The following is a 13,375-nucleotide window of genomic DNA, read 5'->3' as shown; positions in this document are numbered from 1 at the left end:
CCCTCCGCCATGATTTCAAACTCCCTAGCCGTGTGGAACTGTAAGTCCAATTAAACATCTTTTTCTCCCCAGTCTCGAGTGTGTCTTTATCAGCAGCGTGAAATCAGACTAATATACGCATCCATGGATTTTGGTATCTGCTGGGAATCCTGGAATCAATCCCCCATGGATACCCAGAGATGACTATACTCTCATGAATGCTGAGGGGAGCTGATGTCCTGTGCTAGCCTGGAAAGTCTAAAACTTTTGTTTCAAGGGATATGATGAGGAAAATGTATGTAATAATAACAATAATAATCAGAAAATCATCCTTACTTCTTTACGTTTGTTTTTTCTTTTATACTTTCTTTTTCATGTCTTTTATTATTTTCCCTTCATTTGCTTTTTTTCCTTCCTCTCTCTACTCTTCCTATCAACTTTTAGAAATAGTTGTGTTGGCCAGGCACAGTGGCTCATGCCTGTAATCCCAATACTTTGGGAGGCCGAGGGGGGTGGATCACGATGTCAGGAGATCGAGATCATCCTGGCTAACACAGACCCCATCTCTACTAAAAAAATACAAAAAAAATTAGCCAGGCATGGTGGCGGGTGCCTGTAGTCCCAGCTACTCAGGAGGCTGAGGCAGGAGAATGGCATGAACTCGGGAGGTGGAGCTTGCAGTGAGCCAAGATCGCGCCACTGCACTCCAGCCTGGGCGACACAGCGAGACTCCGTCTCAAAAAAAAAAAAAAAAAAAAAAAAGAAAAGAAACAGTTATGTTTACTTAGAAATCATGGCATTTTTATTTTGCTCATTTATGTGGTTTTAAAACTTTGCCTCTTCTTTTTTGAGTGTGTGTTGGGGTGAGTGTAGATGTGCAGAGATGGAAGCCCTATGATATAACCAAGAGAAAACCAGACTTGGATTTAAAAGATCTAGGTTCCTCTCCATCTATCCTCCCCTCCCTGCTCTCTCCACAAAGGATTAGCAATCATTCATTAAAACACATACAGTAAATAATCATACAATATACTCTTAAGGGATATGATGAAGGAAAATAATAAAAAGGTCATGGGTAAGACCAGTGCAAAGTAATGTATAACATAGAGTCCTATATATTTGCTCTAGGTAGGTCACAAGACATTTCATTGTGAAAACTCTCAGAAACCAAAGCAAAAGGGAAAAATAATTAATAATTGTTTTTATCATCTCCATTAGATTAAAAGAAACCAGTTGCTCTTTGGAAGTATTATGCTTTCTGATATTGAGACTTGACACATTCTCTTATGGGTGCTCATAAGGAAAGTACTGTTTTATAGAGGGAGACATCTCAACACAGCCCTACAAGAGCGATAGTAACACATTTCCTCCTGTTCTTTCTTATAACTGTGTTTGAAGTAAGTTGATATTGTAACTCTGGGGTACAATTCAATAAAAACAAAAGCAAACAAAAGGCCAAATAATACAATTCCAGTAGGCAATTCTTTGATATTCAGATACATTTCAAGGGTACAATTTAGAATAGCTTAAAATAAAACCCAATATGAATGGACTGCATGTTCTTAGGAAATCCACCACAGATATTATTTCTCCTAACTGGGCTTTTGATAAAACTGAACATGGCAGAGTGTGAAGTTGTAACATCTCAAAAGAAGCAGCAGAAGGTAGATTAAGGGGGTACCCAAAAACGGAAGCCAAAGTCTCTTTCAAAGAACAGTTTGGCTCCTTTAGCTTATGAGAGAAAGAGAGAGGCATCAGTTCTCGAATGTTATTGTGCACAGGCCGTACTAGGATATTTGTTAAAAATGCAGAGTCCCAAGAATCTCTCTATGGATTTTTGATTCCATTGTTCTAGAGTAGGCCAATGAATCTGCATTTTAAACAATTACTCAAGAAACAACTGGGACAGGACACTGCCTTAAGCAGGTCTATGATAACTCTAGCTGGGGAAAAAATTCAAAGCAGATGCTCAAGGTTGCTCACTTGGACAAACGTCTCTCAGTAAAACACCTTAACTTAATTTTAAAATATAGAGTTAAAACAACTTTAGCTTAAAGCTGCCTCCTTACATATAAATATCTTAAGTTCGACCTAAAGATTTCTCTATATATCATGAACTATAACCTAAATGGACTTGTAAACAGACTGTAGCCTACTCTTGTGCTAATCACCAAGTTTTGGCCAATCAAAGGTGGCCAACTGTTCCAATCGTGTTCAAATAAGGCGAACACTGAGCTGTAACCCATCTGGCTGTTTTGTCCCTCACTTCAGTTTTTTATAGAGCACTTTCCTTTTTCTGTCTATAAATCTTCCATCACATGTCAGTGCTGGAGTCTCAGAGCCTACTCTGGCTTGGGAGGCTGCCCGATTCATAAATCGTTCTTTGCTGAATTGAACTCTGTTAAATTTAATTTGCCTAAGGATTTTATTTTAACAGTAGTTTCCTGGTAAACCCTCTAGGACAAATTAGTTTGGAATTGTGGTCCCTGAGTAAATGAATGTTTTGACCTGCTGTATAGAATTGCTGCTAAAGCTAATTTATGTTAAAGGATGTCTGCCAAATTTTTTGACTTTAGAGTAGATAAACTAAAGCCATTAGATCAGTTTGGATTAGGTTTAGCTGCATATGACAGAAAAAATACAGTGACCTAAGAACATCATAGATGTTCTTTCTCATAGAAATGGGTTTCTCATTTCATCGTGTAATTCCAGCATTTTGGGAGGCTGAGTCAGGAGGATCACTTGAGCCCGGGAGTTTGAGACCACCCCAGGCAACTTAGTGAAACTGCATCTCTACAAAAAATACAAAAATTGGCCAGGCATGGTGGCACAAACCTGTAGTCTCAGCTACTTGGGAGAGTGAGGTGGGAGGATTGCTTGAGCCCGGGAGGCAGGGGTTGCAGTAAGCCAAGATAATACCACTGCATTCCAGCCTGGGTGACAGAGCAAAGGCCTGTTTCAAAAAAAAAAAAAAAAAAAAAAAAAAAAAGAAAGGAAATGAGTTTCATAGGCTGGCAGCGCTGAGTGCTGAGTAGGTATCCTGCTGTCCAATGGCAGGGACCTAGGCTCCCTCCATTGCCCTGATCTTCAGCATGTGGCTTCTACATGCTGAAGACATCACACCCAAGATGGCTGCTGGAGCTCCTGCTACAGTTCCACATTGCAGATTGCAGGAAATAAGAAGGGCAAAAAAAGTGGATGTACTCCCTCCTTTTAAAGACATTTTCCGGTTTTGTATTCAGGATGTGTGCATACATGTCATTGACCAGAACTTAGTCTCATGGCCATACCTAGCTATGAGGAGTCGGGGGTAAGAGGGTGTTTGGAAATGTAATCTTTATTTTGGATGGCCACATGCCCAGCTAAATATGGAGGTTGATTACAAAAGAAAAAGGGGGGAAATGGGTCTACCAGTCTCTACCATAGCCGTTTGTGGACATAGATTAGGAGACAAAAGCAATTGTCTATTGAAGCTAGACGGGATACTATGATAAAATGTCGTAGGCAACGTCAAAGCCATGTCACCTCTCTCAGAAAAAGTCTTTCTGATTTCAATAGCAAATGCACATGCTTCCTCCTTACCTGAAAGCAAAAGCAATTCATGAGATACACACTGAAAAGGTGTGGGGTCAAAATCCCTCTGCTTTTTTCCATTTCTACTGTTATGAAATTTTTACATGTGTAACGTACCCTTATTGTAACAAACCCAAGCAGCACAGAAGAGTAAAAAGTGAAGCGTCTTCCTGTTGAAACGCCTCCTTCCTCCAATCCTACCTCAAGTGCTGCCTTGGTTAACATTTTGAGTGTTTCTTTCCAAACAAGATTTATGTCTCCTACTCCAAATTGTTACCTAATCTATCAGGACTCCATGCTTATCCTGGCTTCTATTCTTCTTTGTTCCGTATTAGTGTGGCATTTTACAGTCATTCATTGCAAGAAGGGATGCAGTGGGTGTCAAAGATTACAAATGTTAAAAAGTGAAAGGGGCTTGAGAGATCACAAAGCATTCTCACAAATGATTCTTTGGTTTATATTGGAATGTAAATATGACTACACTTGCTTTTTTCCCACATGACTTAAGGAATTTTCTTCATGTTGTAATGTTTGATGGATGCAAAGCAAATGTGTAACTTATATGTTTATGAAGCATAATAACATAATGAAACCTGTGCATCCACCGCCCAATTTATAAACCAATTTATGACCAGTACCATCTAAACCACCTGTGTGCTTCTCCTTTCAGCCCTCCACCTCCCCATGAGAGGTCATACTATCCTACTTTTACATTTTAATTAATTTGGCTTTTTAAAAAATAGTTTCACTACAGATGTATATGTGTACAAACTATATATTAATCTTACTTCTTTTCTGAGCTTCAAAAAAGGGATTATATGGTGGATTGCCTTCTGCAACTTGACTTTCTTTTTCCCACTACATTATATTTCCAAGATGCATTCATGTCGATACAGGTAGCTGGTGAAGACATTTTTTTTCTTTCCTTTTCTTTTTCTTTTTTTGAGACAGGGTCTTGCTCTGTCACCCAGGCTGGAGTCCAGTGGTGTGATCATAGCTCACTGCAGCCTCAAACTCCTGGACTCAAGTGATCCTCCCACCTCAGCCTCCTGAGTTGCTGAGACTACAGGCACATGCAACTGTGCCCAGCTAGAGATAGAGTTTTTCACTGTTGTATAATATTCCACTGGGTAAGGATTTCACAAGTTATTTATCTATTCTCCTGTTGATGGAATTTGGGCAGGTTCTGTTCTGTTTAGTTTTGATTATATAAAAATTACTGCCCTAGGGCCGGGCGCGGTGGCTCACGCTTGTAATCCCAGCACTTTGGGAGGCCGAGGCAGGCGGATCACGAGGTCAGGATATCGAGACCAAGGTGAAACCCCGTCTCTACTAAAAATACAAAAAATTAGCCGGGCGTGGTGGCGGGCGCCTGTAGTACCAGCTACTCAGAGAGGCTGAGGCAGGAGAATGGCATGAACTCAGGAGGCGGAGCTTGCAGTGAGCCGAGATTGCGCCACTGCACTCCAGCCTGGGCGACAGAGCGAGACTCCGTCTCAAAAAAAAAAAAAAAAAAAAAATTACTGCCCTAAACATGTTTCTTGGTGGGCGTACATAAGCAACAGTTTCTCTAGGGTATTATGTCCATGATGAAAGGAGAGGTGGGTGGAGGATATGTGTCTAACTATAGAAGATAATGACAAATTATTTTTCTTTTTTTTCTTTTCTTTTTGTTTTTCTTGAGACAGAGTCTCACACTGTTGCCCGGGCTGGAGTGCAGTGGCATAATCTTGGCTCACTGCAACCTCCACCTCCCGGGTCCAAGTGATTCTCCTGCCTCAACCTTCTGAGTAGCTGAGATTACAGGCGCCTGCCACCATGCCCAGCTAATTTTTTGTATTTTTAGTAGAGACAGGACTTCAGCATGTTGGCCAGGCTGGTCTTGAACTCCTGACCTCAAGTGATCCGCCCACCTCGGCCTCCCAAAGTGCTGGGATTACAGGTGTGAGCCACTGTGCCCAGCCTGACAAATTGTTTTTCACAGTGGCTAAACCAATTTACATTCCCACAGTCACGTATAATACATTATTGACATTTGTTTTAGTCAGACTTTGTCATTTCTGTCCATCTACTGTATATAAATAGTGCTCTCATTTGTATAATTCGTAGTGTGGCTTGGGATCTTTTCATAGTGACCTTATCCTAAACTTTAAGGTGATACTAGGACTTTATTTTATTTTTATTTTTTTAAGTATATATACAGACAAGGCTACAAACTTACTTCTTCCTGAATCCACTCACAGTGTAGCTATGGCAGCCAGTGGTCTTGGCATGCTGGCCTCAGACACAAAGGTCCCAGAAGTGGCACAGCCTTCTATGGGCCTGAATCTTCTTCAGTTGCTCCAGGTCTTCACAGAGCTTGTTGTCCAGACCAGGACCTAGCTATAGTTTCCATCCTTTACATCCTTCTTTCTGTTCAGGAACTAGTCTGGGTTCTTGTACTGGCGTGGATTCTGCATCATGGTGATCCTCAGGGAGTTCCACCTCATCCTCAGTGAATTCTCCTGCCCTCTTGGGGAAGTCGATGTCTGCTTTTTCAACTCCACATGAGCATAACTTCAGCCCACACCCTTAATGGCAGTGATGGCAAGGGCTATTTTCTGCTACACATTGATGTTGGTGTTGAGTACTCACAAAACATGGCTGGAACTTCTCAGTGATCACTCAAGACATGGTGGCAGCATGAGTGGCAGTGCACAGGCCTCCTGTGGAAGAGCCATGTCAGTGCTTTGAATGACCAAGCATCAGGATTAAGTCAGCACAGGTCCGACTTATAACCTGTCCTATCCACAGGCTCAAAGGCAAAGGCTGAGGAAAAAATATTTTTAAATAAAGGACACATCACATCCTTTTTTTTTTTTTTTGGTTGCTTTTCATACTTGACAGATCTAGTGTTTTGGATCAATATTCCCTTCCAGAAGCATGTGGGTTTTGAACCCAGCCCCAGTTCATGACTTATATGTGAAACACCTTGTGGGGAAGTCTGTCAGAATCAACATAAGAATGTGTCCTTGTCCGGGTGGAGTAGCTCGTGCCTGTAATCCCAGCATTTTGGGAGGCCAAGACAGGCGGATCACCTGAGGTCAGGAATTCAAGACCAGGCTGGCCAACATGCTGAAACCACATCTCTACTAAAAACACAAAAAATTAGCCAGGTGTGGTGGAGGTCACCTGTAGTCCCAGCTACTTGGGAGGCTGAGGCAGGAGAAAGGCGTGAGCCCAGGAGGCAGAGCTTGCAGTGAGCGGAGATGGCGCCACTGCACTCCAGCATGGGTGACAGAGCAAGCCTCCATCTCAAAGAAAAAAAAAAATACCCGAGACTGGGCAATTTACAAAACAAAAGAGGTTTAATGTACTTACAGTTCCACATGGCTGCAGAGGCCTCAAAATCATGGTGGAAGGCAAGGAGGAGCAAGTTACATCTTACGTGGATGGTGGCAGGCAAAGAGAGAGCTTGTGCAGCGAAACTCCCCATTTTTAAAACCATCAGATCTTGTGAGACTCATTCACTATCATGAGAACAGTGCAGGAAAGACCTGCCCCCATAATTCAATCACCTCCCACCAGGTTCTTCCCAAGACACAAGGGAATTCTGGGAGCTACAATTCAAGATGAGATTTGGGTGGGGACACAGCCAAACCGTATCAAGCCTGTTATTTGAGGGTTCTGATTTCCTGTACCCGATCACAGAGGAGCCTGGGATCAGCAAAGATCAGAGTGGTTTCTCCCGGAACACAAGGCCAAATAATCTTTCTGCGTGAGATACTGACCACACCTTTTGGGAGCAAATGCACCCGAAAGTACATTGCTTGATTCCACGTCGACAGCTTGATTGGTGGTGGGGAGCTCATGAGCCTGACTCAGTAAGCAGGCTTAGTTGTTGGAGAGGGAAGATTTTGACTAAGATTGCTTTCTTCTGTTAGTCTGCCCCAGGAACAGTCCCCAGGAACTTACAGCTTGGTCCTATAGAGAAGGGGGGTATACATTAAAACTCTCTGAGGAGTGGAGGCACGAGCAGTCCTTTGTTTGTGGCCAATCTGTGGCCAATATTTCTTTGTTTGTCTCCCAGCATCCTCTCCCTTGGTGCAGCAACACTCCCTGACTTCTCTGCCCTCTCCTAGTCATGTTGTTGGGGTGCAACACATGACTCAGCCTTGGGCAGTGAGCATAGTTCATTCCCTGGCTTAGGAGTGGGCTCCTCGCCTGAGTTGGTCTGATGAGAAGAAACCCAAGACTCCTCCGCAGAACTCCCAGAAGAGAGGCTTTCCTTGTACTACCTTGGAGGCCGTTAGGTTATGATGGTTTGCCCCTGCCTAGAGCCTAAGAATACTGGCAACAGAGGGAAGGGCAGAGCAAAGAGTTAGAAAGAACCCAGAAGACATCACTCGAGCTCTGAGCCCAGCCACATCTGAACATAAAGCTCCTCTTGGGATTTTTTTTTAACACTATACTTTTTTATTTTTATTTTTTAATTATCTATATTAGTTGTACATATTTTGGGGTATATAAGATATTTTGATACATGTATACAATGTGTAAGGATCAAATCAGGGTAACTGGATATCCATCACATCAAACATTTTTCTTTTCTTTGTGTTGGGAACATTAAAATTCTTCTCTTCTAGATATTTTGAAATACACAATAAATTATTAACTATAGGCCAGGCATGGTGGCTCATGCCTGTAATCCCAGCCCTTTGGGAGGCCAAGGAGGGCAGATCACCTGAGGTCAGGAGTTCGAGACCAGCCTGGCCAACATGGTGAAACCCCATTTCTACTAAAAATACAAAAATTAGTAGTCCCAGCTACTTGGGAGGCTGAGGTGGGAGAATCACTTGAACCCAGGAGGCGGAGGTTGCAGTGAGCCGAGATCACGCCACTGCACTCCAGCCTGGGTGACAGAGCAAGACTCCGTCTCAAAAAAAAAAAAAAATTAACTATAACTTCCCATTACACTATATAATACTAGACCTTATTCCTTCTATCTAACTGTATCTCTGTACCCATTAACCAACTTCTCTTGACCTTCCTCCCACTTCCTTTCCCAGCTTCTGGTAGCCACCATTCTACTTTCTATGTCCATGAGGTCCACTTTTTTAGTTCCCACATATGCATGAGAACATGTGATATTTGTCTTTCTGTGCCTGGCTTATTTTACTTAACATAATGATCTCCGGTTCCATCCATGTTGCTGTAAATGACAGGATTTCATTATTTTCCATGGCCAAGTAGTATTCCACTGTGTATATATGCCATATTTGCTTTATCCATTCTCCCACTGATGGACAATTAGGTTGATTCCACATCTTTGATATTATGAATAGTGCTCCAATAAACATGGGAGTGCAGATGTCTCTTTGATATATTAATTTCCTTTCTTTCGAAGATATACCCAGCAGGGGAATTGCTGGATCATACGGTAATTCTATTTTTAGCTTCTTAAGGAATCTCCATATTGTTTCCTGTAATAGATGTACTGACTTACATTCCCACCAACAGTGTGTGTTCCCCTTTCTCCATATTCTCAGCAGCATTTTTTTGACTTTTTGATAATAGCTATTCTAACTGGGGTCATATGATATCTCATCGTGGTTTTGATTTGCATTTTCCTGATGATTAGTGATGTCGAGCATTTCTCAAATACCCATTGGCCATTTGTATGTCATCTTCTAAGAAATGTCTTCAATAACATAAATAGTATCTTCCTTTTGGTTACTTACTTATTTTTTGCCACGGTCAGTTTGAGTGTGATTTTGCTGACACTTGATTCAGAAAATGTCCCCATAGGTAACCACCTAAAAGAGTATGAAACAAATTCAGGAAAAGAGAGGCCACCTTCCTTTTCTACCATAGCATTTATGGGCTCCAGTGGCACAGAAGGTGGCAGAAGCCCCATGCCAGGAATTGTGGGGTCTGCCACAGTGGCCTCTGCAGATGCATGTGAAGAGGCTAGCAGAAGTAGTGATATCTTGCAAGGGCAGTAGTGTCTGGAGGAGATCCCCGGCAGAGGAAGCTCTAGCAGGAGGAGGTGAGAACATGGTCCATGTGATGCATACGCCAGTCTCCTCGCCCCAGGGCTGTGGCTGCCAGTGTGCTTGCTGCTGCAGTCATCATCACTTCATCTCCTCATAGTGCCAGCAGCCTCAGCCGCCCCCTGGAGAGATCCTGCTTCTACATGGTTTCTATAATGCTTATGGGGACAGCACAGGTGTCTAGATTTTTCCTGACTAGACCCACAGCTGCTGTGGCTCCTCTCACACTTCTGGGCTCAGGTGAAGGCCACATTGGAGGACATGGGATCTGGCCTCCCTATCAACTGCATAGAGTAGCCACATAACTCAACCAGAAGAGTAGGGGAATCAACACCCTGTGTAGTGAATCTTAACAATGACAGAAGGTGAAAGACCTGGCAGATATAGCCATCTCCTTTTTCACCAAGAGGGACATTTCCAAGGCATGGGTTTCTACAGGGCCCGTCTAGACAACATTCTGCACAGCTGAGCAGCTGCTCTCTTTCCTTGGAAGCTGTGGGCTGCTAATCCAAGTGCCACCTTGCATTTGCTTTCCTTCCTTCCCTGTCTTGCCCCCGCCCTGGGATTTACGATAAGCTGTAGCATGTGAGGCTTGCCTCTGCTCAGTTTTTCTAGAAAACATGGGCTGAGGGAGTAACTGATAGTATTTGTCATGAACACATGTGAGCTGCTCCCTAAAGGGAGCATTGCAAGATTTAACAAATAAAAACACAAGGCCAGGCGCGGTGGCTCAGGCCTGTAATCCCAGCACTTTGGGAGGTTGAGGTGGGCAGATCACCTGACGTCAGGAGTTCAAGACCAGCTTGGCTAACGTGGTGAAACCCCATTTCTACTGAAAATATAAAAAAAATTAGCTGGGTATGGTGGTGCACACCTGTAGTCCCAGCTACTTGGGAGGGTGAGGAAAGGGAATCTCTTGAACCCGGGAGGCAGAGGTTTCAGTGAGTTGAGATCCACTACTGCACTCCAGCCTAGGCAACAGAGTGAGATTCCGTCTCAAAAAAAGAAACAAAGCAACAAAACAAAACAACCCAGGACACTCAGTTAATGTTGAATTCCAGATGAATATCAAAAAAAGTTTAGTATACATATATCCCAAATATTGCACGGGATACAGTCATGCTAAGAGGAATTATTTGTTATTTACCTGAAATTCAAATTTAACTGTGTGTCCTGTATTTTATCTGGCAACCTTATCTGATGACTCCCAGTGACTCCCAGAAATACCCGGGGGAAAAGGAGGACCTAGGTCTTTGATGATGTCATTAAGGCACTACACTATCTCTGGACTATATTTCTCCAGACTTCTTAGAGTTCAAGAAAATGAAACCCCACTTATTTAGGACTACAAATGTCAGGTTTTATTTCACTTGCAAAAAATTGATTAACCTGTCTAATTCATCTTTGTTTCTTTCTTTGGAACTTAGCACAGTGTTTAAGCCCAGAGTAAGTTCTACATAAATGACTGTTAAATCATTTATATTTAGAGGAAATAAATTTCTTTCAATGTATAGACTAGGCATCATGTATTTATAGGAAAACAAGGGAGACTGGGCACAGTGGCCCACGCCTCTAATCCCAGTACTTTCGGAGGACAAGTTAGGAGATTGCTTCAGCCCGGGAGTTCACGATCTGCCTGGGCAACATAGTGAGACCCTATCTCTTTAAAACAAACAAACAAGGGCTAAATAATTTTGTCAAGTTTTTATTAAGGAAAAATTTAAACATATAAAATTGCATATAAAATAACACAATAAGCCCTAAAGTCCCATGTACATATCACCCAGCTTAACAATTGAGGATAATTTAATGCTTTATGATTATTACATAAAATGATACTTTATATCCATCACTGATAACTTTCTTTTTTTTGAGACGGAGTCTTGCTCTGTCACCCAGGCTGGAGTGCAGTGGCACAATCTCGGCCCACTGCAACCTCCGCCTCCTGAGTTCAAGCAATTATCCTGCCTCAGCCTCTCAAGTAGCTGAGGCTACAGGCACATTCCGCCATGCCCAGCTAATTTTTTTTTATTTTAGTAGAGACAGGGTTCCACTGTGCTGCCCAGGCTGGTCGCGAACTCCTGAGCTCAGGCAATCCGATCACCTTGGCCTCCCAAAGTGCTGGGATTACAGGCGTGAGCCACTGTGCCCGGACCATCACTGATAACGTTCTTTTGTGGAAGTGATCACTGTTCAATTACCATTCCATCTTGTGCATCCTGAGATAATAACAAAGATGTAATTGGTTTTTTGCCAAATTAAGTATCACCATTTAGACTCCTTCAGCAGATACAAAGAGAAAGATTTTCAGAATTTTATAAAGTCAAAACCAGAAAGCCATAGCAGAAAGAGCAATACTGGAAGTCAAAAGCTCTGTTTAGGTCAAACTGTGTCTAAATTTCTCATCCATAACAAGCGGAGTCTGAAACAGAATCTCCTCTAAGGGCTTTCTAACTCCAACAATACATGAGTTTTGAAAGAATCCTACATGTTTACTGAGTGGCATTTGAACCACACACTCAAGGTATGAGTTCTGCTTTGAGTCTGCACTTGGATCCTGCTTTAGGTCAAGAATGACTTAAGCTGCTCTGCATAGACTGTCTCAGAGAGGATGCTGTGGTGTGCCCCTCAGATACCCACTTCCAACCCCTTTCAGGACTGGGTCACTTATTTCCTCATTCACTCAGAGTGTTGACTTATTTCCTCATTCACTCAGCTGGTAGCTGAGGCCCTCTCTGGAGATTGTCCTCAGCTGTTGAACACAAGTAGTAAAGACAGGGTGTATAAATATCTAGCCCCCTTGCCCCAGTGTAGGATGGCTATGAGCCATCTCAGCTCCATAGGACCAGTGAGATTGGTTCAGACTTTTGATGTGACTACATCACAGCTTAACTTCTCTTGTTGCCCCATCATGCTCCCTCCCTTCCCCTGGGGGTTAATTTTAAAAGCACTCCCCAGTAAACCTCTTTTTTGTTGTTTTTGTTGTTTTTGATACAGAATTTCGCTCTTGGTACCCAGGCTGGAGTGTAATGGCATGATCTCAGCTCACTGCAACCTCTGCCTCCCAGATTCAAGCAATTCTTCTGCCTCAGCCTCCCAAGCTGGGATTACAGGCATGTGTCACCGTGCACCTCTTGCACCTGGTCTCCATCTCAGAGTCTGATGCCCAGGAAACCCGACCTGTGGCAGTGTGGGGATTCGTCCAAAAATGAAGACTGTTTGTAAATTGAGATTTGAGGGTGGAATCATCCACTGGCCAGCCAGCCAGGAGAACCTGCCACTGGTGGTTGGGGGTGCACAAATGGCCTCAGACCCACTGTACTGCTGCAACTATTAAAACTCCACCATGGTGTACATGGAAGGATGGCTGGTAGAATAGGACTTACTGGCAAGTACTGTATCAGGCATTTGAGAGATACAGGGCAATAGTCATTATAAAGACAATAGAACTAGATAGTTGTTGTTAGGAAATAATCTATTCTTTGGGGCAAGACAGTAAAAGGTTGAGGGTAATTAATCACCTCTTACAGGCTAAGTCAGAATTCCAGAGGACATCCTCAGAAGCATAAAAAGATACCCTGATCTCCTATCATTGGAGTGCAGAAAAACCTGAGAACTGAATTTAGGATTTAATTATGGAAACACAGAGTTCCAGAGAAGGTTGAGTTCTGAGTCCCACAGACCAGTTCTGCCAAGGTCAGAGCCCTAATTATGAAGGAATGGAACTGCAATACATGGGATGTGGACAACTGATGTAGGATTTTTCTTCTTGGTCACTTTGCAAGCCTGGG

The 13,375-nt window shown here is 42.8% G+C and overlaps 1 long non-coding RNA gene and 1 pseudogene across 1 annotated transcript in view; one reads left to right on the top strand and one right to left on the bottom strand.

Annotated features, from left to right (window-relative positions):
- The window catches only part of LOC134733996 (uncharacterized), a 45,722-nt gene extending 33,076 nt beyond the window's left edge, over positions 1-12,646 (top strand). The window contains exon 4 of the long non-coding RNA XR_010117444.1: positions 12,582-12,646. This is a non-coding gene — a long non-coding RNA (uncharacterized lncRNA). The remainder of the gene's footprint in view (positions 1-12,581) is intronic.
- LOC134734037 (small ribosomal subunit protein uS13-like) lies at positions 5,770-6,225 on the bottom strand (annotated as a pseudogene).
- Positions 12,647-13,375: the final 729 nt, after the last annotated feature.

The sequence above is a fragment of the Symphalangus syndactylus genome, chromosome 12, assembly GCF_028878055.3.
Source record: "Symphalangus syndactylus isolate Jambi chromosome 12, NHGRI_mSymSyn1-v2.1_pri, whole genome shotgun sequence".
Lineage (NCBI taxonomy): Eukaryota > Metazoa > Chordata > Mammalia > Primates > Hylobatidae > Symphalangus > Symphalangus syndactylus.
The sequence above is the reverse complement of the archived record's forward strand: the minus strand, read 5'-3'. Positions and strand labels throughout refer to the sequence as shown.